At 44.7% G+C, this 21447-nt stretch overlaps 1 protein-coding gene across 3 annotated transcripts in view; it reads left to right on the top strand.

Annotated features, from left to right (window-relative positions):
• Positions 1-146: 146 nt before the first annotated feature.
• ADARB1 (adenosine deaminase RNA specific B1) overlaps positions 147-21447 on the top strand; it is a 67778-nt gene continuing 46477 nt past the window's right edge. The window contains exons 1-2 of one of the 3 annotated variants that reach the window (XM_027752012.2): positions 147-180; positions 20916-20952. The gene's annotated coding sequence lies outside the window, so the exon portion shown is untranslated. Of the gene's footprint in view, positions 181-18348; positions 18463-18760; positions 18858-20915; positions 20953-21447 lie in introns of those variants that run through there. The other 2 variants (XM_039381362.1, XM_027752014.2) reach the window with 2 other exon arrangements.

Genomic DNA, 21447 nt, shown 5'->3' with positions numbered 1-21447 from the left:
GCCCCTCCCCGCGCGCGGGGCTCGCGGCGCTGGCGGGCCCGGTGCGGCCTGCACGTCGGCGGCGCGCGCGCGGGGCCGCGGCGGCGGCGGCGCAGCGGGGCCGCCGCGGGGCTCGGCCGGGGCCGCGCATGGCGGAGCGGCGGCGGCGGGGCCCGGGACAGCGGCGCGGCGCCGCGGGAGGTGAGCCGGGGCGGCAGCGGCGGGAGCGCCCCGCGGGACCTGTCCAGGTCCTGACGCGGTGGCAGGTGCCGGCGCCGGTGCCGGTGGCGGCGGGCCCGGGCCGCCCCGCACCTGTTGAGCGCGGCGGGGTCGGGCCGCGGCGAGGGCGCCGGTGCGGGGGCGCAGTGCGGCGCGGAGCGGGGCCCGGCCGGTACCGGCGGCGGGGCGGGGGCGGGCGCCCGGACGGACTCACCCGGGCAGGGGCCGCGGCGGCGAAGCCATTTTGAGGGGGTAGCGGCGCCGCGGGAAGTTTGGCCCCGGCCGCCCGCCCCGGGGGCTCCTTCCCGAGCGCGGCGCCTTCCCCGGGCGCTCGGGGCCGCGGGGGACCGGGGAACCCGCCGTGCCCGGACCCCGCCGCCGCGGAGGGGTGGCCTGACCGCCCTCCCCTTCCCCCGGTGCCCCCCGGGCCGCCGAGCCCCTCTGGCGGTGCTGGGTCCGGCGCCCCCGGCCCCGCCGCCCGCCCTCTGCAGCGGGAGGCGGCGCGTCCTTGGAGAGCAGCTCGGGCGTGAAACGCGGCGGCACATCCCAGCGCCTTCCCTTCCCGGCTGAATAACCTCCACCCCACCCCCCTCCGCCACCCCTGAGCCCTTTTTCGTCTGTTGCTGTGGCCCCCGGTGGGTTTTGGTTTTCATAGTTCCTCCGGGATTTGGTTGGATTTGGTCTGCGCTGGAGCGGAACTGCGGTCGTGAGGTCTGTGATTGTGCTGTTAAAAGTCTCGTTTGATTAAAAAAACGTTCCCCCGAAGGGCGCCTGTCTGGTGCCTGGTGACCGAGGGGCAGCGCTGGCCCGGGCCACGCTTGGTTTCTGCCCGTCTTCACCTGGCACCTCTCAAGGCTCCGGTGAGGGAGTCGTGCCAGAGAGGGGCTGTGGAGCGTTCGGGACTCTGCACTTGGGCTGGTGAAACCACAAAATCGATGCATGAGCAGCGTGGCCACTGTCAGCCTCACTGGTCCATGGCCTGGGCTTTTATTTATTTTTCTTTTCGGTGGCACATTAAAAAAACCCTCAAACCTTCATGTATTTTGTAGCGTAAACAAGGTTACAGTCTCGGTTCTTATTATATTTTATTTTACCCAAGCGATAATGAGCTCTCTGTGGCCGTGGGGCTCTCACAGACACGCTGCTGGCTTTGCGAGTTACCCATCACCACTGTTTGAGTGAAGTCGTAGCGTCCTTCTCGGAGCTGTTTTATGCTGGAGAGTGGCAGCAGGCCAACCTTCCAGAGTGCACAAGATGTTTAGAATAATTAGTGATGGAATACCCTTTTGAAATAATTGTTTGGGTTTATCTAGCACTCAGTTGTAGTGATATCTACCTCTAAAAATAGGCAGGCCCCTGCGTAATGAGCCTCGTAGTATAAACGAGTCACATCTTGAATGACTGTTGTTACTTCTGGGATGTCCAAGATAGATGCTTTTGGGGGTTTTGCCAAATCTTCTGTCTTTTTTTTTCCTGCTGCAGTGAATAATGTGGTCCTTGGCCCTTACAGAATGTAATTGTGTGCTGACCAGAGGCAAGGCTCAGTAACCCTCGCTGTTCAGGGCTGACACAGCCACGCAGAAAGCTTCCCACTGTTCCTCTGGCAGCCCAAGGTCATGTTTTTTCCATGAAATCCATGCTCTGTGCACTGCCACTCTGACAGAGAGGTGGCCAGCAGTTGGCTTTGCCCAGTGATGGTGCATCGCTCTTGCTCTGAGGCGCTGCCTGATCCTGGCTGTGCTGCTCCCTCATAGGATGCCCTCCCCAAGTTTCCCGAGGCACAGCTGCGTGAGTGCACAGCTCTTGCTTTCAGCAGTTGAGAACAAGGATTGCATGAGGAATTTTCTCACGTTTTTCTGGGTGGTTATCAGGGCGTGACGGATGAGCTGTGGCCCAAACTTCCCATGCGCACGTGCTTGTTAAAGTTTGTTTTCAACAGCCAGCATGCTGGCCAAGGCTTCTCTGGTGTTGCTGTTGTGCAAGAGCACTGGCTCCTGCTCGAGAGAAGGGGGGAAAAAAAAAGCCCAGCTTTCTTCAGCAGGAGGAGAATTTGCTCTATGAACACTTGTTTTCTGAGCAGGTACCAGGAAGGACATTGTGCTTGGTGTCTGAAATGGGAGATGTCTCATAACTTTACTCCTGCTGTGCTCACAGACCTCAGCCCATTTTGATATTTGCCCCCAGTTTATCCAGATTTATCTGCTCAGTTGAAAGTTTAGTGCCCTTTTGTGGCCTGTGTGTGTTTAGGCAATGGAAATGGGCTGTGTGTGTTTTGGGAATGGAAGAGCCCTCAGCAGCATGCTGAGTGAGTAAAAGTCTCCTTGGCAAACTTCCCCCACACCGCTGCCTCCAGAGATCCTGTGAGGGAACAGGGCATTCCTGTTCAAACAGCGTGATGGCAACTCAGCATTGGTGTTTTGGAGATGTCATCTGTGATTTGAGGAAGTTTTGGGGACAGTAGTGGTGGTTGTGCCCCCGATGAGGAGTGTTTCTTTGCCTGTGAGGGCTGGATTGAGTGTGTTAGTGCTCCCGGGTGCCAGGGCGGTTTTAGGTGAGGCTGAAGTAGGTTGTCTCCAGGTGCTAGCAGTGGGAGCATCTTGTCAGGCTGGTACTTTTTGTGTTTGAAATCTGGTGGGTGCAGGACCCTGGGGATCTTTGCTGGAATGTCTGAGGACGTGGTCTGATGAAGAGAGACCAGTGCTCTTGCTGTTTCTGAAACCAGTAGGTGCTTGGCACCTTTGACACTCAGGCCGTGCAGCTGCTGCAGCATGGATTTCAGCTTACGTTTAAGTGCCGAAGATTGAAACTGTGGGTTTGGGCTGTATTTATCAGTAGAAACTGTTATTTATGTACCTTAGTTTTAAAGGAAATACCTCTATAGTAGAAATTTTTGCATGACCAAAAAAAAAAAAAAAAAAAAAAAGCCTGGTGAGTTGATTATGTAAGCAAATGAAATGACGTTTTAAAGCAAGTTTCTTTCCTGTTTGCAGACAGTGTGGCTGGTTGTTTTTGCTCTTTCCTACTGTTTAACATTTTTTTCAGTCCTTTAAGTGAATATTTTTTTTTTGGTATGGTAGGTATGAGAAATAGTTACTTTTGCAATTAAAATCCTTGGTAGGTATGAGAAATAGTTATTTTTGCAATTTAAATCCTTGAAGAGGCCATCAGCAGACTCTGGGAGCTGGCAGAAGCCAGCTGTAAGTACTGGAGGCTGTAGCTGACCACAGCAGCAGCACTTCTGTGCATTTAAAAAATAATTAATGTAAAAAAAAAAAATAAAAAAGGAAACCCACATAACTGATACTGCTGTGGGAGCTGAGCCCAGAGTGATGCTCCCGACAATCATCCTCTCAAGAATGTCTGGTTGCAAAGGGGATTGGGATCGCTTTCTATTCTCTGCTTCTGTGTCGGCCGCGGTGTTTGTCTCTCCCTGTGCCGAAGGAATCCATCCCCTCCACAAAAGCTGCACGGGGTTACCTTGAGCCTCTGTTCCCGGCGGGAAGCACGGAGCTGAGTCAGTTCTGGCTGCCCAGGGCTGTGACTCAGTGCTGTCCCCACGGATGCACGGCCAGCCTGCTGCCGGCACAGCCAGGGAATAACCTGATTCCAGAGTATCCTCTGTGGGTATCGCCTGGTTAGAGGAGCCTGGGTTACAGGGGTCGGGCTGCTTTCAGTAGTGATGTGTGTGTTGGTGGAAGTTGGTTGTTACTGAGCTTTTATATGTGATATGAGTATCTATGGAAGCCAGGGAGCTCAGAGGCCAGAAGCTTCTGTCCTTCCTACAGCGTTAGGGGTTTATGTCTTTGTGGATTGTGTTACTTTTTTTAATATTTTTTTTTTCCTTTATGTGCTTTAAGAGGAATGGTGCTTTGTTTTTCTTGTGGAGAAATGTCTTCCCTGATGGTTCAGGGTAGGTCTGTTTGTGTTTCTGTCTCCTAAAGTGAGGATGCTGTTTGTGCTTTTAAATCAGGATTGCTTCATAAAAAATGTCTTTATTGGGAACTCCTGCCACCTCCCTGTGCTTCTGAGCTTGATTTCCCGTTGCATGGCATCACAATGGCAGTGTCTCTAAATCAAATTGGTCAACACCTTGAAAAAGTCCATCAGATCTGACAAGAGAGCAGATATGTCACAGGCCAGTGCTGAGAAGTTGTGTGAGGGCAGGAATCTGCGAGGAGGAAGTTCTCACATCAGTGCTCTGCTGAAAGAAAAGCTGTTGGCTGAGTGCAGAGAGATATTATTGGACATCAGAGGATGTTTGTGGGAGGGAGACAAACAGAAATTCAAGTTTCACAGGTAGTTCCAGTAGAAGCTGTATCCTTATTTTCCTGAGTATCCTTGTTCTCCATCGTGGAGGTGGAGAGGAGTGATCTAACCAGCAATCTTTCATTGTCATAGGTGATAGAAGAAAGGTTTTGGGTACAGTTCTTCACCTTGCCCTTGGGGGCTGAAGTGGGAGGGAGATGAATGAAGATTTTGAATTTCCCTGTAAAGGCTCTTGCAGTTGTTTGGGATAATGTCCTTTTATAGGTGCAGGAAAGCACCCGGGCCAGGATTTTTCTGCGCAGAGTGCTTTTGGCAGAGATGCAAAAGGAAGGGCTGCTCAGTGGATTGAAGAGGAATTTTGGTGTTTAATTTGTTTTAAAGAGATTTTAATAGAATGGACTCTTGGATCTTCATCTCGAGTCCTGGGGGTAAGATGGTGAGTATCCTGAGTATCCTCGTTCAGAGAAAACGTGGGAGGAATATACTCTATTTTGAATTTAAAGTAGAAATCTTCCTCATTTGGGGGTGAGTTTGGTACTACATGGTAGAGGATAGTCTCTGATTACTTTGTTTCCTGATGCTTTTGTTATTATGATACTTTTAAGTTGCATTAAAAATTTGGTGGTGGGCCATGGGTAATACTGTGTTTGAGGACTATACCAATGCCAATTTAAAGTTCAAACTTTCAATTTACCAATGGCTCCTCCTTTCTGCTCTTAATTTTGTTGTATCAGCTCTGGAAAGAGATGAACTGTTTAAAATCTGATCAAAAAGAGAACAAGGAAGTATGGAAAACACTAGTTTTTTTCATTTGCAAGATGTAATGTGAAAATGAAGTTTTTACATAGGAATTGTGAGGCAGCCTCAACTAGGAGTATTTTTTTCCCATTTAATTTGTGTAGGTTTTGAGATTTGCAGAGATAATTAGTACCTGCCTTTGCCATTCTGAAGGGCTTCTGCTGAAAGTGTTCAGTGTGTCTAAAATGAGGCTGATTTTTATTTAGATTGATTTACTCAGCTCCTCAACTTTATTAGCAAATGAACCTTTAAGTTTTAAGCTTTCACTGCCTTTTTCCTTGCTTAGTTATACTCTAATATTTGTGCACAGCCTGCTGGAAAATTATTAGAGGGGAAAAAATTATCTTTGACTTCTTTCTTTATATGCAGATTTTATAAAACTTCTTTTACAAAGGCCATTCTGAATCAAAATGCATTTTTATTTTTCCCCTCAAATATTGAGCACTGGTACTGAGTACTTAATAAAACCCCCCCAGAACTCTTTGTATGACTTCCAGTAAGAGCATAGTGGGGTCTTTAATTCAAAAGCATGATCAGCCCTATATTTTCATTAATAAAGTTTGCACTCCATGCAGATTAGATGGAAAAGTCTGGCCAACCCCAGCAGAAGACTCCAGCTAGGGATAATATAAATACCAAGGTCCAGACCGTAAATCAGGAAATTTGTGCAGCAGAAATTACTAGGGACTTGAGGGAGTATTGAAGGAAAATATCTCTGTAGGCTTGCTCTGGGGGAAGAGTACAGCCCTCAAGATGATGGAGCCTTGGCGTGGTCCATCCTGGCTGCTCTTTGGAAGGTAGTAAGAAAAAAATGCATTCTGATCAAACCCAGACTAAGATAATGCATTTCAATGCTGCTTTTGGCCTTAGACTTGCCATGCTTTTCACGGCTAAAAACAGAGGATCAGTGCTGGTATATGTAAATCTCTCAAAAATGAGAAGAATTAATATAAGCTGATGGCTGAACTGTGCTTTGTTTGGGAGAAACTTGTAATAAAGCTGGCTCAGTGGGGGAACCAGGGTTATATCCCTCCTCCACTACCCACGTTTTAAAGCTTGCTCTTGACATGCACAAGTAGCTCACACTGGGAGATCAAAGGAGGGGGAAATAACTTCTCTTTTGTCAGATGCTTACTCACTTTTATAACCCCAATAGCCCTCAGTCAAGTTTACACCTGGAAAGCACTTTGTAGTGTGTGTTTTCCACAGAATAGAAACTAGTACGGGGTGTTATGTGGGGAGAGAGATCTCCTTCAGAATAGCTTCTGAATCTGAGAGAGAAATAGCATTTTCTCACTTAAATTTTGGTAGCTACAACTTGTCAGCTGGTTGAGCAGCCCCTTTTGGATGCTGACTCTGTGCAGATTTGCAGCCCCTTGGACCTGCTGCCTGTGGGGTCTTGCACAAAGTCTGGGTGCTGTTTCACAGGCGACTGTCCAGTCATATTCCATGTTAAACCAGGGTCATCTTTTCCAGATGGACTAAAGCATATTCCCATTGTTTTTTATCTGTAAGCTTTTCAGAGTAGCCATGTGGCACACTTACATTTTCTCAGCAGCGGTGGCTTTGATGTCTTCTCTGGAACTGCAGCCCCTCTCTTGGTTAGAAGCACTCTAAGTGTTATCATTGGAGCTCTAAGAGCAGATCTGCTTTCCTGGGATTTAATGTGTATTATACAGACTTTCTTGTAGTCATATTTTCACAGATGCTTTTTATCTCCCGCCGCTTACCAGCGCCAAGTGGTGTTCTGCAGTTGGATGTCATGTGATACTGTGTTTTGATAACAAAGAGGAGCTGGAAATTAATGCTTAACTCAAACCAGTGATCCTGGCAGTTGTGGGTTGAGTGTGTGCACCAGCATTTTAATTTGAGTTGGGAACATGCTTCTGAGTGTTCAAAAAACACATAGATGTGGTACACAGGGGCATGGTTTTGTGATGGACCTGGCAGTGTTAGGTTAATGATTGGACTCAATGGTCTTAGAGGTGATTTCCAAACTTAATGATTCCGTGATTCTGTGACAATCTCCTGCTTGTCTCCATCTCTGTGCTTGGGCTGGCATGGAGGTGGGAGAGCGTGTGCAGGCTCCCTTGGGGGACAGTGAGTGCAGAGATGAGCTACAGGGGCACGTCCACCGCCTATAAGTTTGTGATTGGACTGTGCTTCTATCCCTAATGAGTGTTCAGACTTTGATTAATCAGCAGCTAAATTGGGACCCTTCGCTGAGTTGGCAGCTCTTAAGAATGTGAGACAGAAAAGTGCAGCTGAGGCAAGCGGAAGCAGGAAGGTCTGGTTGGGAGCATATGTGCCTGTGCTTTTGGCAAGGTACAGGCAAAGGGGCAAAGTCTCCCAGAAAAACCTTTCATGAAAATGGAGAAAATCCTCTCTTCACTCCAGAACCTACTGTACATGCTCAAACTGGTGACAGCTCAAGCCCAGTAGCCTCCCCTCTATTCCGTGAGGACTGTCAGGTCCTTCCATCCAACAAAAAACCAACAAAATTGGGTTTTTCGGTGTGTCTTTACAAAAAATCCAGAAAGTTACATTAAATACAACTCTGCTGTTTTCCATGAGGATCATAATGAGTTGGGAATGCTTCTCAACTAGTGCAAATGGTGCATTAGTCTGAAAGCCTTTGGGTAGTTTGTCCTTGCTTGATGCTTTGATATCAATTGATTTCCGCAGACTTTAGTACTGACGAATGCGGATAATGAGGGATAGTGAGTACTACTGTAGCTCTGTTGGTTGGGTTTTTTTTCCCCTGGTGCAGCCTAGTTTCTCTTCTCTTATCCCCTGAAAGCTATTCTTAGTAAATGGTTGTTTTTCTTGAATTAAATGAGTGAATAATCAGTATTTCATTCACTGTCCTTACATATGCTTAAATATAGTATTAACCTAATCTTCTTATATGCTTTTCCTTCTGCTGCTCCTAAGTTCCTAAAGGAATCAGGTTCACTATTAATAAGATCTATGAATTGAACTTGCCTGGAACTAAAATAGTGCTTTTGGGCTTTGGCTTGTATTTATTGCCAAGGTGGTAATTTATTTATATTTTTGGAAGACAGTACCATTCTTCATGCTTATAACTTCTGTGCAATCAAGAGTACTTCTTCTGTGTACAAATTCCTTAGATACGGTCTGTGATATGTTTTGGGGTTTTTTTCCTGCTTGGAAAGTAAAATGACTGGTGAGGAGAGAGGGAGGGAAGGAGGAAGGAAGGAAGGATGGGAGGGAGCTCTCCGTGGTACCGAGCGGGGCGGGGAGGGAAGCTCGTTCCGCCCTGCTGATCTCGGCGCATCCCGCATCCCGTCTCGCTCCTGCTGCACGGGAGCAGCGCCAATGCCTTGCTTCGGCTGCTCACCCCCGTTTGCCGAAGGTACCGAGTTTGCATGGCCGCTGTGCCTAGCGACTCTGCCTGCCCTGTCCCCTCTGCTCCCAGCTCTGCTGAGGCCTCCAGCACACCAGGAATATCATCTCTTAACATTAGACCACGGTCACGTCACTCCGGAGAAGGAGTAGATATGATAACTTGGATAAATATAGCTTAAATAAATATAGCTAGTGTTCCTCTAACTCCATAGTTTTTTCTCAGCTTGTCGTTCTCCTATGGCTGCATTTCAGATGGTGATGGCTGACTGGCTTTTTTGTAGCCCAGTACTACTGGACAGTATCCCCAACCCCACTGCTCATTTTTCATCTCTTCTCGTGCATTTTTTTCTCAGACAAAACCAACTGCTCCTCGTGCAGACTTTAGTCTGGTTTCAGAGTCAGCAGCTCAGCTGAATGGGAGCCATGGTCCTTCTGAGGTCCTTCTCAGTTTGCCCAGCTCGAGTATGGACACACACAGCTTCTCTCAGCATCCGTGGTGCCCCTGCTGGCTTTCAGCATAAACCTGCTTTAAGTTCAGAGTTCACAGAATATCCAGAGTTGGAAGGGATCCACAAGGATTATGGAGTCCAACTCCTGGCCCTGCACAGGACAACCCCAAGAAGAGCTGTTCTTTGCTCTCCTTTCAATCTATTCTTTTCTCAGTCACTTGTTCAGTAGATTTACTTTCTTTTAAAGTTGGCTTTCCAGTCTTAAGCGAGCTTCCCCAGTAGATGTGAGAACGTTTTCTAAATAGCTGCTCTTGATGGCTTTCAGTGAATATGGAAGGGACTGGAAATACAGCATTTTATTCTTGTAATAAAAGCTCTGTTGAGGAATATGGCTATTGACTGTTACTCTCTTGCCAGAGTATCACCTGATCTATAGGACAGCTTGGCTGAAACAGGCTGCCTTGAATGCTAAAGGAAAAAAAGCCAATATTTGAAGGTCATAGCTTTTAGAGTGCAGTAGTAGAAAGTAGGGAGAGGAATTTTTCTCTCTGTAGCTTTCAGTGTAGCAGAGCTCCTCAGCATTAGCAAAGGTTTTGGCTTGGGTATTTGTGCTCCTCCCTGGGTCGTGACCTTCCTTGCTGCCTTCTTGTATTCTTGCCTAGGTTTGGTACGTTGCTGTAGTCCAAACTGGACATAAATTGTAAAAATACAAAATACAAATAAATACAAAAATTGTATTAATTGTATCCATGGGTATTTTTACATCCAGTAGTGCTTCAAATGCATACAAACACCTCTTGCTCCAGCAGTTTGCTGCACTTCAGGTGTACATTGTCCTGGCAATATTGCTAGTGAATGCTACTTTAATGTGAGTGCAGTGGATTAGTTTTGAATAACCGACTTTTGGATATGTCTTAGGAGGCTGCTGGTGTTCTTATTGAAGGATTTCACCTCACAGAGCTCAAGTCTTGATTTCTTGTATAGTGCATGTTCACAGTGCTTCAGTTATCCTTCAGAGAACAGCCAACTCCCTGTATTTCTGAATCAATAGCTGCTTCTTTACTTCACAGAAAACTCATGCAGTATGTGTATATACATGAAATACATGCATATGTATATTTTATATGCAGTACTTTGTCCAGAATAAAAACTTCAGTCTAAAAATAATTTTACTGCAGTAAAAGGTCACTAAAGGAGGTGCATCATCCAAATTCCACTCAACACGGTTTTTTTCACATATGAACTAATGTATTCTTTGCTTCTGTGGCTGAGGTCACTTAGGTAGTCTTGATAGCATTAAATGGCTCTTTCTCTCTGTAGTTTTGTTGTACTGAACCTGAAGCAAGTGTTATGTCTTGAGTTATTTGCTCCCCTGAGTTGGTGTGCCAGGGAAACGGGAAATTTCCACCCTCTTGCTGGAGCGGGTCTACCATAGTCTGTGCAGAAGCAATGCTCCTCTCTTTGGTAATCTGTTGCTGCTTTTAAAGTCTTGGGGACCTATGATGGGGTCATCTTTGGGCCTTATGTGTGTATTGGTGTAGGTGTGGGGAGCAGCAGAGACAGAGGAAGGATGTGGTGATGGTCCAGATACGTGTGTACCCTGTGAGGTGGGGAGGATGGCAGCAGGCATCTTGCATGGCACTGCAGTGCTGTGCTTTTGCCTGGAGGGGAGATACAGCAAGGCAAGGGAAACACGACTCTGGTTTCCAGCAAAACCACAAGCAAGTGCCCCATGTCCCCAGGTGAAGGCTGGCATCCCTTCGAGTTTTCATCCTTCCTTGCCAGCTCGGGGCTGGATGGCAGCAGGTGCTGCTTGGCTGCTGACTGCCTGCACACACATGGAAGGCTGGCAACTCTGCCCTCCTCCTGGGGCCACCCAGACATGCTTTCTGGAATGGTGTAGAAAAATAGATGTGCTTGTGGCTAATCTACTGTACTTGCTCTGCCAACATTTGCAGTGTGTATCAATTCTACCTGAAAAGCATTGATTGTTTCTTGCCCTTGGTTCTGTACAGCGCTCCCTTCCAGGATGGATAATTGCTTCTCTTTCCCTCTCCCCCCTGTATTTGCACAGCCAGACTCTGATTTGTTTTTTTAGGCAGAGCAGCTCTTGAGACACTTCCCTTGAACTCCCTGTGCCATGTATCACCCTCTAGTCCTTCCCTATTTGCCTTCTGCTTTGAAGTGATGCTGATTTGCAAGAGATGGCAAACAGGTCCTGTATGCAGTTTTCCCATGCCTCATGCAGTGACAAGTACCTGATATTAATAATTCTCTTGTATTAGTAAATTTTCCCCCTGGCAGGACCGTCCTCTCCCTTTTTAAGCCCTCTCATTCTGGAAGATGCCATCATCTCTGCAGAACTAGTTAATTACTATGGTGTCCTGTCAAATACCACATTGATTTATTCTTATTGATACAAGTGGTATTAACTCCATCACTTTCCCGTCTGACTGATGATGGTGACTGTTACAAAAGAGTTACAGTTTCTTGAGAGGGAGACACTTGGAAAAGCCATTTGGATATCAAGGTGAGGTCAGTACTCTGGTTTCTAACCAAAGCTTCACTGATGCACGTGAGATCTCTGGTAAACTGGTAGTACACAGTTTGGTTGATTATAGGGTACATGATCCTCTCTGAAGCTTCTGAACCTGAAGGATCGAATGTGGGATCAACAAAAAAAACCACCAAGATGTTGTAATGTTGCTAAATTATATTTAAAATAACACCGGAGGCTCAATATGTGTAACTGAAATAAATACCATTCCTCTCACCCATTGTTAAAATGTAAATTTTATTAACTCCTGGGGGTAAAAAAACCACATGACGGGGTAAAAAAACCACATGACTTATATTTTTGTGCCTTTTTAAGACCAAAATTTCTTCACCCCCCTTTTTTTATAATATGGCTGCTAGTAGCTGTTACTGCCATAGTATAGTTTTGTGAGCAACCACCATTTAAGTAACTTGGGCCCTCCGATTTCAAGGAAAACTTATAAATTTGGAAGGACTCTTGTCTATTAATGCACAAAGGGTGGAGAAGCCACTGAGAGCTGCAGCAGCTCAAGACATGGATCTCTAGATAGCTATAGCAGGTGTTAAAGCTGAGCTAGTTGGGATGCTTGTGGAAAAGAGCGCAAGCAGTATGGGAATCCCCATGCTCTGGTAAGCCACAGCTGAACAGCCCACAAACATAGGGAAAGGTGAGGTTTTGGATGTAAGTTGGGACAAGCATTTTGTATTTCATATGGAGCAGTGAAATGAATTATTTCAGCTTGACACGTTTTGAACATCTGTGTTTCTATTCAAGATTACAGTCCTTTAACCAATTTTTTTTCAGCCCTAGTATTTTATTTTTTTGTTACTGGAACTTTTCCAACCACACAAATGGCAAGAAAAAATGTTCCTTCTCTCTACCCACTTTAAGGACAAGCAGTGATAGCACAAGGGGGAATGACATTAAGCAGAAAGAGAGTAGATAGATGTAGAGCGTTAGATCAGATATAAGGAAGAAATTCTTGACTTTGAAGGTAGTGAGGCACTGGCGCAGGTTGCCCAGAGAAATCGTTGCTGCCCATCCCTGGAATCATTAAAGGCCAGGCTGGATTGGCCTTGGAGCAACTTGGTCTGGTGGAAGGTGTCCCTACCCATGGCAGGGGGTGGGACTGGATGTCCCTTCCAACCCAAACGATTTTGTGATTCTATGATCTGAAACTTTCATAAACGACTAATTAATTCTTCCCCTCTAAATATGTATAGTTTCACATTTGTCTTGCTGAAAGATTCTTTGGGGCCACTTCTTGTAACTAACTGAGTAGGTAAAACAGATGTAAGTATTTCGACTCTCATTGGTCTCATTTCCTTTGGCTATCAGGAACAACTTTCAATACTCAGCAAAAGATGTTATCTGAAAAGCTATTTATCAGTTTTTATCTGAACTAAAAGGACTAATGTATGAGTTACCCCCTGACAATTCAGCCCTTGGAGGAGACTGTATCAAAACTCTCTTCTGTGGTCTCCAGTCATCATCTTGATACACTCTCAAGTCTTAGTCGGGTTGCCCTCTGCTGTGGTTTTTGCTGAAGGGGGATCTTACTGCTCTCTACAGCTACTTGAAAGGAGATTGTAGCCGCATAGGGGTCAGTCTCTTCTCCCATGTAACAAGTGACAGAACAAGAGGAAATGGCCTCAAGTTGTGCCAGAGCAGGTTTAGATTAAATAGTAGGAAAAATTTCTTCACTGAAGGGGTGGTCAGGTGCTGACACAGGCTGCCCAGGGCAGTGGTGGAGTCACCATCACTGGAGGTATTCAAAAGGTGTGTGGATGTGGCACTTGGGGACATGGTTCAGTTGTGAACATGGAGGTGCTGGGTTAACAGTTGGACTTGATGATCTTAGAGTTATTTCTTATCCTTAGTGATTCTGATTCCATGTGCAAGTAATACAGGCCAAGAGTCCTGACCTGTGCCCAGTCATGCCAGCATCTTCCCTCTCTCTTCCTCTCCTCCTGCCCTATCCAAATCTGGGTGCTTTCCTTGCTTGTCTTATCAAACTTGGGGGATGTATTACAATTTCTTGACTAAGAAGGTGGTAAGTGCCATTTCTGCACAATGTGGCTGTAAAATGTCTAATATTCTGTGATGGCAAACACTCTGCCCACACACCAGAGTAGTTATGGCAGTCAGATTTTACACCATGTGTGGTTGGTGTTTGTTGGTTTTTTTGGGGGGTTTTTTTTTAACATATAGATTTTTAATATTGAATAACACAAGGAACTGTTCTGGAAGGGACAGTGTGAGTCAGTCTTGTGTTAGAGAGGAACTCAGAAGACTGACTGGGAGTCAAGGTGCATCAACAGTCAGCTTGAAGTTCTTCAAATATGCTCATATTTTAGTGGGGGAAAAGCAGAAATGTGACTGTAGAAGTGAGAGGTAACACACTTATATTCTTAGAAGTCCAGCAGCTTGTTCTTCCTGAAATATTGCAGTGATGAGACACAGATGCCAAAATCCTGGAAGCTTCCACCATGGAAATGCAGATTGTCAGTTAGACTTGAGTCACAAACACAGGGTACTTCAAGTTTGGCTTGCTGCTGCCATGCATGCCATGCAAGCTCTGGGACAGGCTCAGAGTGGGCCTCCCTGGGGAAAAAAAACCCAGTTTGCTCTCCTGCAGTCTCCAGCTCTGCCCAGATCACAAAATGACTCTACATCCATAAATAGGGAAGCAGCAAGAAAACAACTGACCTGGAAACGTGATTTCCAGCTTACCCAATCCTTTGTTAGGAAAACAGCGTGATTCAGGTTTCTCTCATAGTGTTTTTAACTTCCCTGTGCGTGGAGTTCCTGTAGTGTTCAAGTTAAAGCCAAAGGATTAAAGAACTCTGAAACTCTCCCACATTAGATGCATAACATATATTTAAAAAATAATAATATTAAGCCTGGTAGAAAGGCTGTTAGTGGGTGTCCTGGCTTTGGGTACGCACATGCAATCCATGATTTTTGGTTCCCCAGTGTAGTTTGTGCTTTCTGGCATTTTGAGCACAACAGACACAGTTTCGTGATGTATCTCCCACAGGGAAAGCTGTTGATGAGCTGCAGGCTGATGGAGAATGATTGGCATTGGGATTAGTGTCAAAGGATAAGCCCAAAATTCCCCCTCTGCCTTCATGAGGCTCCACCTGGAGTACTGTGTCCAGGTTTGGGGTCCTCAGCATAAAAAAGATATGGGCTTGTTAGAGCGGGTCCAGAGCAGGCCATGGAGATGCTCCAAGGGCTGGAGCCCCTCTGCTCTGGAGCCAGGCTGGGAGAGCTGGGGGTGTTCACCTGGAGAAGAGAGGGCTCTGAGGAGACCTTAGAGCCTCTTCCAGTGCCTAAAGGGGCTCCAAGAAAGCTGGAGAGGGACTTGGGACAAGGACCTGGAGGGACAGGACAAGGGGGAATGGCTTCCCACTGACAGACAGCAGGGTTAGATGGGATAGTGGGAAGAAATTCTTCCCTGTGAGGGTGGGGAGGCCCTGGCACAGGTTGCCCAGAGAAGCTGTGGCTGCTCCATCCCTGGAAGTGTCCAAGGCCAAGTTGGACGGGGCTTGGAGCAACCTGGGCTAGTGGGAAGTGTCCCTGCCCTGGAAGGTGTCCCCTCCCTGGCAGTGGGGTTGGAACAAGATGGTCTTTAAGGTCCCTTTCAACCCAAACCGTCCTGTGTTCCTGTGATTCTATGAAATGTGTACAGTGTCTGTGTTAAGCCCTTTTTCCAGTCTGTAGATTTTAGTTTGGTGAAGTCTTTTTACTGAAGTTGCAGCACCCTCTTCTACTGCTTTATCTTCATCTTGGTGGTATAAACTGCAATCAAGTTGCTTCTCACCAACAAACTTAAAGAATTCTTTGGTTAGGTGTTTAAAAGTAGAAGTCTCAGAATAAGGTGCCTTGGTTTGGCACTCCTGAAGCAATAAAGTTCATTTAGGGACTGTGGAGAGTGACTTCGCACTGTAAAAGCTAGAGAAGATATTCATACGTCCTTAGTGCAGGACATAATCTCATGTTTTCGCACACTGCTGAACTGAGTGATATTTATTTGGCATCTTTTATTATTCTGAGGCATTTTTCTGAAGACTAATGTTAAGTACAAAGTGCTCACATGCATCTAATCTTTGCCTTAGGGTAGGAGTAAGACTGAAAATAATCAGTCTGCCTTGTTCTGGAGGCTGAAAAGTATCGCTGCTGTTCAAAGAGAGAAAGATTTGCATTCCTGTATTATATGCTGAACACACGTAAAAGAAGCATGAAGGAGGTTGTACAGGTGTTTTTTTAGAATGTGTTGAGCTGAACCCCCTGGTCAATCACTGTAGCAGAGACAAGAGCTTCCAGCAGCTTTATCAGTTGATGCAGGAACGTCTGCTGCAAAGAAGTGGGGCATCTCCCTCCAGTGCCAAAATTGGTCAGTGTGGCTGGGATGGGTCGGTTGTCCTGTCCCTGCTGGTCCTGTAGCCTAAATTCCTGTCCACAGTGTATCTGTAGTCCAGACTAAGGGGGTTTTTTTAACTGTTGTCTAAAAAGTACTAATACTTTTGATTTCTTAAATTCCATTGCCTTTCAAAAGCTACTGCTTAGTCTGGAGGTTGCATTATTGTACTATTTCAGTTTGACTAATGTTTAAAACAGCTAAATGAGTAATGTAAATGTTTAAACATTACCTATAGTGAAATCATCAACAAGATTAAAGCTTAAGTTCCCCTGAACACATTTATGGTAATTTTGCTCATGTGAATAATTCCTTCGGCTTCAATCACATTCTCTTTTAAGGTAACTGCTCTTACCCATGCTTTTACAGATGATCCTCTAAAAGGAGGAGTGGCATTAAAATCATTGATTTTGAAATCATTTTGTTTCAAGTACTGAAACTTTGTGTTGAGGCTTTAGGCTGTCAATTGTACCAAGGCATCAGTTAATACAATTTTTCAAACATAAGAGATGACAAAATTAAAAGTCAGAAATAAAGAGTTCTTCGCTGGTATTATGTGAATATGTGAAACTATTTTTCATGAGAGAATGTTTGAAAAATAATTTATGCTGTGTTTGCTCTGAGTATTGAATATTTGAGTATTCCAGAATAAATGAGGAACATATTATTATTTGATACCTGCAGTAAAAGCAGTCACTGCTTGGATATTATGACATGGAGTAGCATCCTTTTGTTTTCTACCCATAGATTCCTGTTGCTTAATAGCTGCTGAATTTTCATAGCTTTTGAAGTGTCAGTGAACTTGGTTTCGGTGTCTTACAAACAAATGCTTTCTATACATAAGTTCAAAAAGAGTTTGTTTTATGTCAAGGGAAGGAGACACATTTGACAACTTTTGTATCATGTATAAACGGCACTTATTGCTTTTTCCAATTGCAACATGTATGTCCTTTTCTCCTAAGCTTTTTTTTTTTCATTGTGGTGACCAGTTGCTAGACTTTCTTAATTTATTTTAGAATTTTAAATGAGCAATTCAAAAGGACCATAGGGATTGTGGTTTGGATTTGGGCTATTATTTCTTTAGTTCATTCTGATAAACTGAGGTAGTTGCCATCACAGATGTCAAACTGTTTCTTCAAGTTTAGATGGAAAAACTGTTTTGAGAGGAAAACCCAGTTCTGTAGTTGTGCTGTTCAACTGAGTTTATACTTTACAGCAGAGACTCTTCTACTTTGTGCACGAAAAGACGTCATGTCATAGAATCACAGAATGAGCTGAGTTGGAAGGGACCCATCAGGATCATCAAGTCCAACTCCTGGCCCTACACAGGACACCCCAAGAACCCCACCATGTGCCTGAGAGTGTTGTCCAAACTCTCCTTGAACTCATGTCCTTTATTTCATACTAACACTGTTGTTTTCTGGGAACAGGAACCAAGTCTGCCATGAAGGCATCTCTCATGTTCCCCAAACAACTTCCACACAGGCAGGTAGTGATAGAACAAGGGGGAATGGTTTTAAACTGAGAGAGGAGAGATTTAGCTTAGATGTTTGGAAGAAATTCTTCCCTGTGAGGGTGGTGAGGCCCTGGCACAGGTTGTCCAGAGAAGCTGTGGCTGCCCCATCCCTGGAAGTGTCCAAGGCCAGGTTGGACAGGGCTTGGAGCAACCTGGGCTAGTGGAAAGTGTCCTTGCCATGGCAGAGTGTGGAATGAGATGAGCTTTAAGATTCCTTCCAACCCAAACCATCCTGTAATTCTGTGAGCTGGAAAACGCAGTTGATTTTCCACCTCTAGGCAGTGCTATTCCCTAAGCCAGTGGGAAAATTGGAAGGGCAGAGGACACCAGATTTTGCATACCTGTAGTTTTTGTCATGTGTAGGCAGTTGAGATGCCTCAGCAGATTACTTTTGTTTTTCAACACTGGAGAAGTAAAATAAATAGGAAAGTAACTCCATAAAGATTGGAAGTAGTGTTTTTTTTATCCTGACCATGCAACTGGTGCTGAGTGCCTCCAGGTAGCTGCCATGAGTTTGGGTGGGTTTTGCTGGTTTGTGTCTTGAGGTGGTACCTCCTGTCAGTTGTGGGTGGCTGTTTTGGAGGTCTGGTGATGTGCCTCTGCTCCTCTGTGCTGGAGGAGATGTACCTGGGATGAGACAGGGTGTTATTTGGGCACGGGGACAGTCATAGCTGCCGAGTTTTGGTCACAAGAACCCTCATCACTTGCTCAGCCAAGGAGGCCTTCATTGCCTTCAAGGAAGGAGATCTTAATCATTTAAGGAGAGCCCTGAAATCTTTCTCAAATATTTTAGGACTGTTTGTTGATGGAAGAAGACCTCAGAATTTTAGCTGGATACTCCTAAGGAAGTTTTTCAAGGACCAGCTGGTTGCCTCCAAGAAACTAGAGGTGCTGTTCCATACATGAGGTACAGTCTGTGTAATGAAGTTAGTTATCAGTTGTCTGTTTGGATGCTTGTTACCTGGGAACGTTTTCAGTTGATCTCTAAAAAGCTATTATTTAGAGATATTCCTGAATGGAATATTGTTGTGTTCTTCAGATGACTTTCAAGTATCTTTTACTGCCCTGGGAGAAATCACGAGCACGTTTCTGAACTTTTTAGAGTAAATTAAGTCGCTACTAAGGGATGAAGAATTGGTTTACTGATTTTTATTTTTTCTTTATTTTTTTGGAAGGTAACAGCGAAGTACTGAGCTCCTAGAGGAGCCCCTTCTGGCAGGCTCTCCCTGCAGAAGGTGTTAGGGAAGCATGTCATGACTTGAACAAGCCCCAGAATATCCATCTGCCACTGGGCAGAGCCAGGTAGGACGTGCTGGAGTTGAGAGTTTTGTTCCTGGCTTTTATAACATAGCATAGAAAGGGAAATACCACTGTTTAAAATTTTCAGTGGTCTAAGGTGTTACAAGTCTCAGTTTTTCCTCCACCTGTCTTCACTGCTCACAGTAAAACAAAAATGAAAAATAAGCTTTTTTTTTCATGGTTCTTACCCTGGCTGGTTCTTTCCCTATAAAACTGACTGCAACTGTCAATACGTAAGGATTTTTGGTATTTAGTGGTAAACTCAGTTTAAGTCCAAGTCTCAATGGATTGTTTTTAGTTTGTTGGAGTATCAGGGAATTATCAACTGTAGTAATATGGCATATAAGGCAGATAATATAAAGTCTAAAATAACTCAAGGATATGCTAGTATGAAAACTTAGTTAAAAACTCATGTAGAAAGAGGATTATCAAAACCTTATTTTTAAAACAAAATATGGTTTTGGTGGATGTTGCCACAAATACGTGGTTTTCACATAACATCTAATTTATAGCTCATATTCCAAGGGTTTGGAAGAATTGTGGGTATGGGAATGGTAGGTTGGGACTTTGTGGACCCCACTTTGAGTTTTCTGGGCATTTTTTCTGCTTCATGCTAAGACCAGTGTGGTATTGGTATTTATTTTTTATTTTTCTTGGAAAAAGCCACCATGAAATGTTGAGAAATTGAAATGTCTTTGGGGGGGGGGAGAAGCTGAAATTGAATTAGTGCAATATTCGAGTATATGGACTTTAAATATTGTGTCAGATCCCTCCCTGACCGAAGCAGTTTAAGATCCGAGATGCACATCCATCCGTGTTGTCCGTAGCTGTGCTCTGTGTGGCTTCGATTCAGGGAAGGTTTCTGTAGGGTGCCAGCACCCTCTTGTGGGCAGTGTGACGGCTGAGAATTTGTGTGACTTGCTGAACCGTTTCAGAACAGTGTATCTTCACACTGATAAGGTCCTGTCGATGTTTTCTTAGAACTAGGAGGTTATCTATAAAATTAAAGCTGCCTGCTCCCGATCCAACAGCTGTGCCTATTCATGGAAATAAAATTTCTCGTAGCATTTCTCCTCCCTGTTGTCCTGTATCCTTCTTAGAATCATGGAATCACTGAATGGTTTGGTTGGAAGAGACCTTAAAGATCATCCAGGTCCAACCCCATGGGCAGGAAAGGATGGGAGTCTTACCCTAAATCTGCCACTTCTCTTCCACCCCACTGCTGGTAGTTGAGGGATTTTCCAGTTTTGCAGAGAATGCTGACTGATGGCAGTGGGATCAAGAAACTGGTATTTGGAAAGGGGATTGTTGTATGAGGTGCTGTTGGTGTGGATTGAAATCAACCCCTACAAATGAAACTGAAGATCTAAATTTAAAATATTTAACAAGATGACAACTCTGGATTTGCGTGCTGGATAAATTGGCTGTGATAACTTAGAAAGATAAGAACCTCCTTTAAAACTGTTTAAGATTTTTCCTCCAATTAGCTGTTACTTCCCTTGGCAGCACTGGGTAGCTACATCGAGTATCTTTTAAATGATGTTGGAAATACTGATGTGACTTACTGGGAGATCTAGGCTGCTCAGTTTTTCCTCTCTGAATAGTGACCATTTTTGCCTTGGAAACACATCTTAAACACATTTCTGACAATCACAGGTATGTGGGGAGTCCTTCAGAAAAATAAGTTGATTTCAGTTTTAAGCTATTATTTGCCACATTTTTGCTGACCCTTTCTCCTAGAAGGTGCAGAGATTGCAGATTGGGTTCAGCTAAATAGCTTCTTGTACCTCAGTGGTGTTTCCGAGCTTCATAATAAGTATCTACAATCTTTTTTTTTTTTTTAAATTTTTTTTTCCCAACCAGGAATGTCCAGAATGGTCTGTCCCTTGCCCTTTGCTGGGATCACAAAGGACTGGGCTCTGAGACTCTGTATATTCAGTGTGGACTGTTTACTTTTCAAGAATCAGAAAGTTGTCCCTTTTAAAGTCAGGAGTTGCCATTTGTGGTGTGCTTAAATTTGCAAAGAACCAAACAACTAACTTGTGTTTTCTCTTTATGCAGGTTGCAGAATCAGCATGTGTCTCCAATAGTTAAAAAGGTAAGCACACCATATTTTGCAAACATACAGCAGGATACTCTGTTTCCTGATTGATGCATTTAGGTCATAACTTAGAGGAGGAGAGACTTCATCTTAATATATTTTAAATGGTTTTTTAACAATTGATTGTTTTATGCGAAACTTTTATGTTTGTACTCTAAATCCCTTCAAAGCTGTTGGATCAGCACAGTTTGAAAACAGAGAGATTATTGGTTAGAAATATCTAACAATATCAAGTTGATATTACAAAAACTTCATTACTCTTCTGGCTACAAATTTGCATCCAATCCGTATTAATAAAGTAAATAATCAAAGCTGGCATGTAGGAGAGTTTGCCAGGTGTTTGAGCAAAGCTTAATAACTGATTTTGGTGGGAAAGGAGGAAATAGGTCCCATTTATAAGTCTATCTCTTAGTACCAAACATCACCCTACCCACGTGACTGTTTTGGGTTTTTTAAATCTTTTTATGAAACAGCTTCAAGATTCTTGAGTCT

The sequence above is a fragment of the Pipra filicauda genome, unplaced genomic scaffold (assembly GCF_003945595.2).
Source record: "Pipra filicauda isolate LSUMZ 115617 unplaced genomic scaffold, ASM394559v2 scaffold21_size4447388_pilon, whole genome shotgun sequence".
In the NCBI taxonomy this organism is placed as follows: Eukaryota; Metazoa; Chordata; class Aves; order Passeriformes; family Pipridae; genus Pipra; species Pipra filicauda.
The sequence above is the reverse complement of the archived record's forward strand: the minus strand, read 5'-3'. Positions and strand labels throughout refer to the sequence as shown.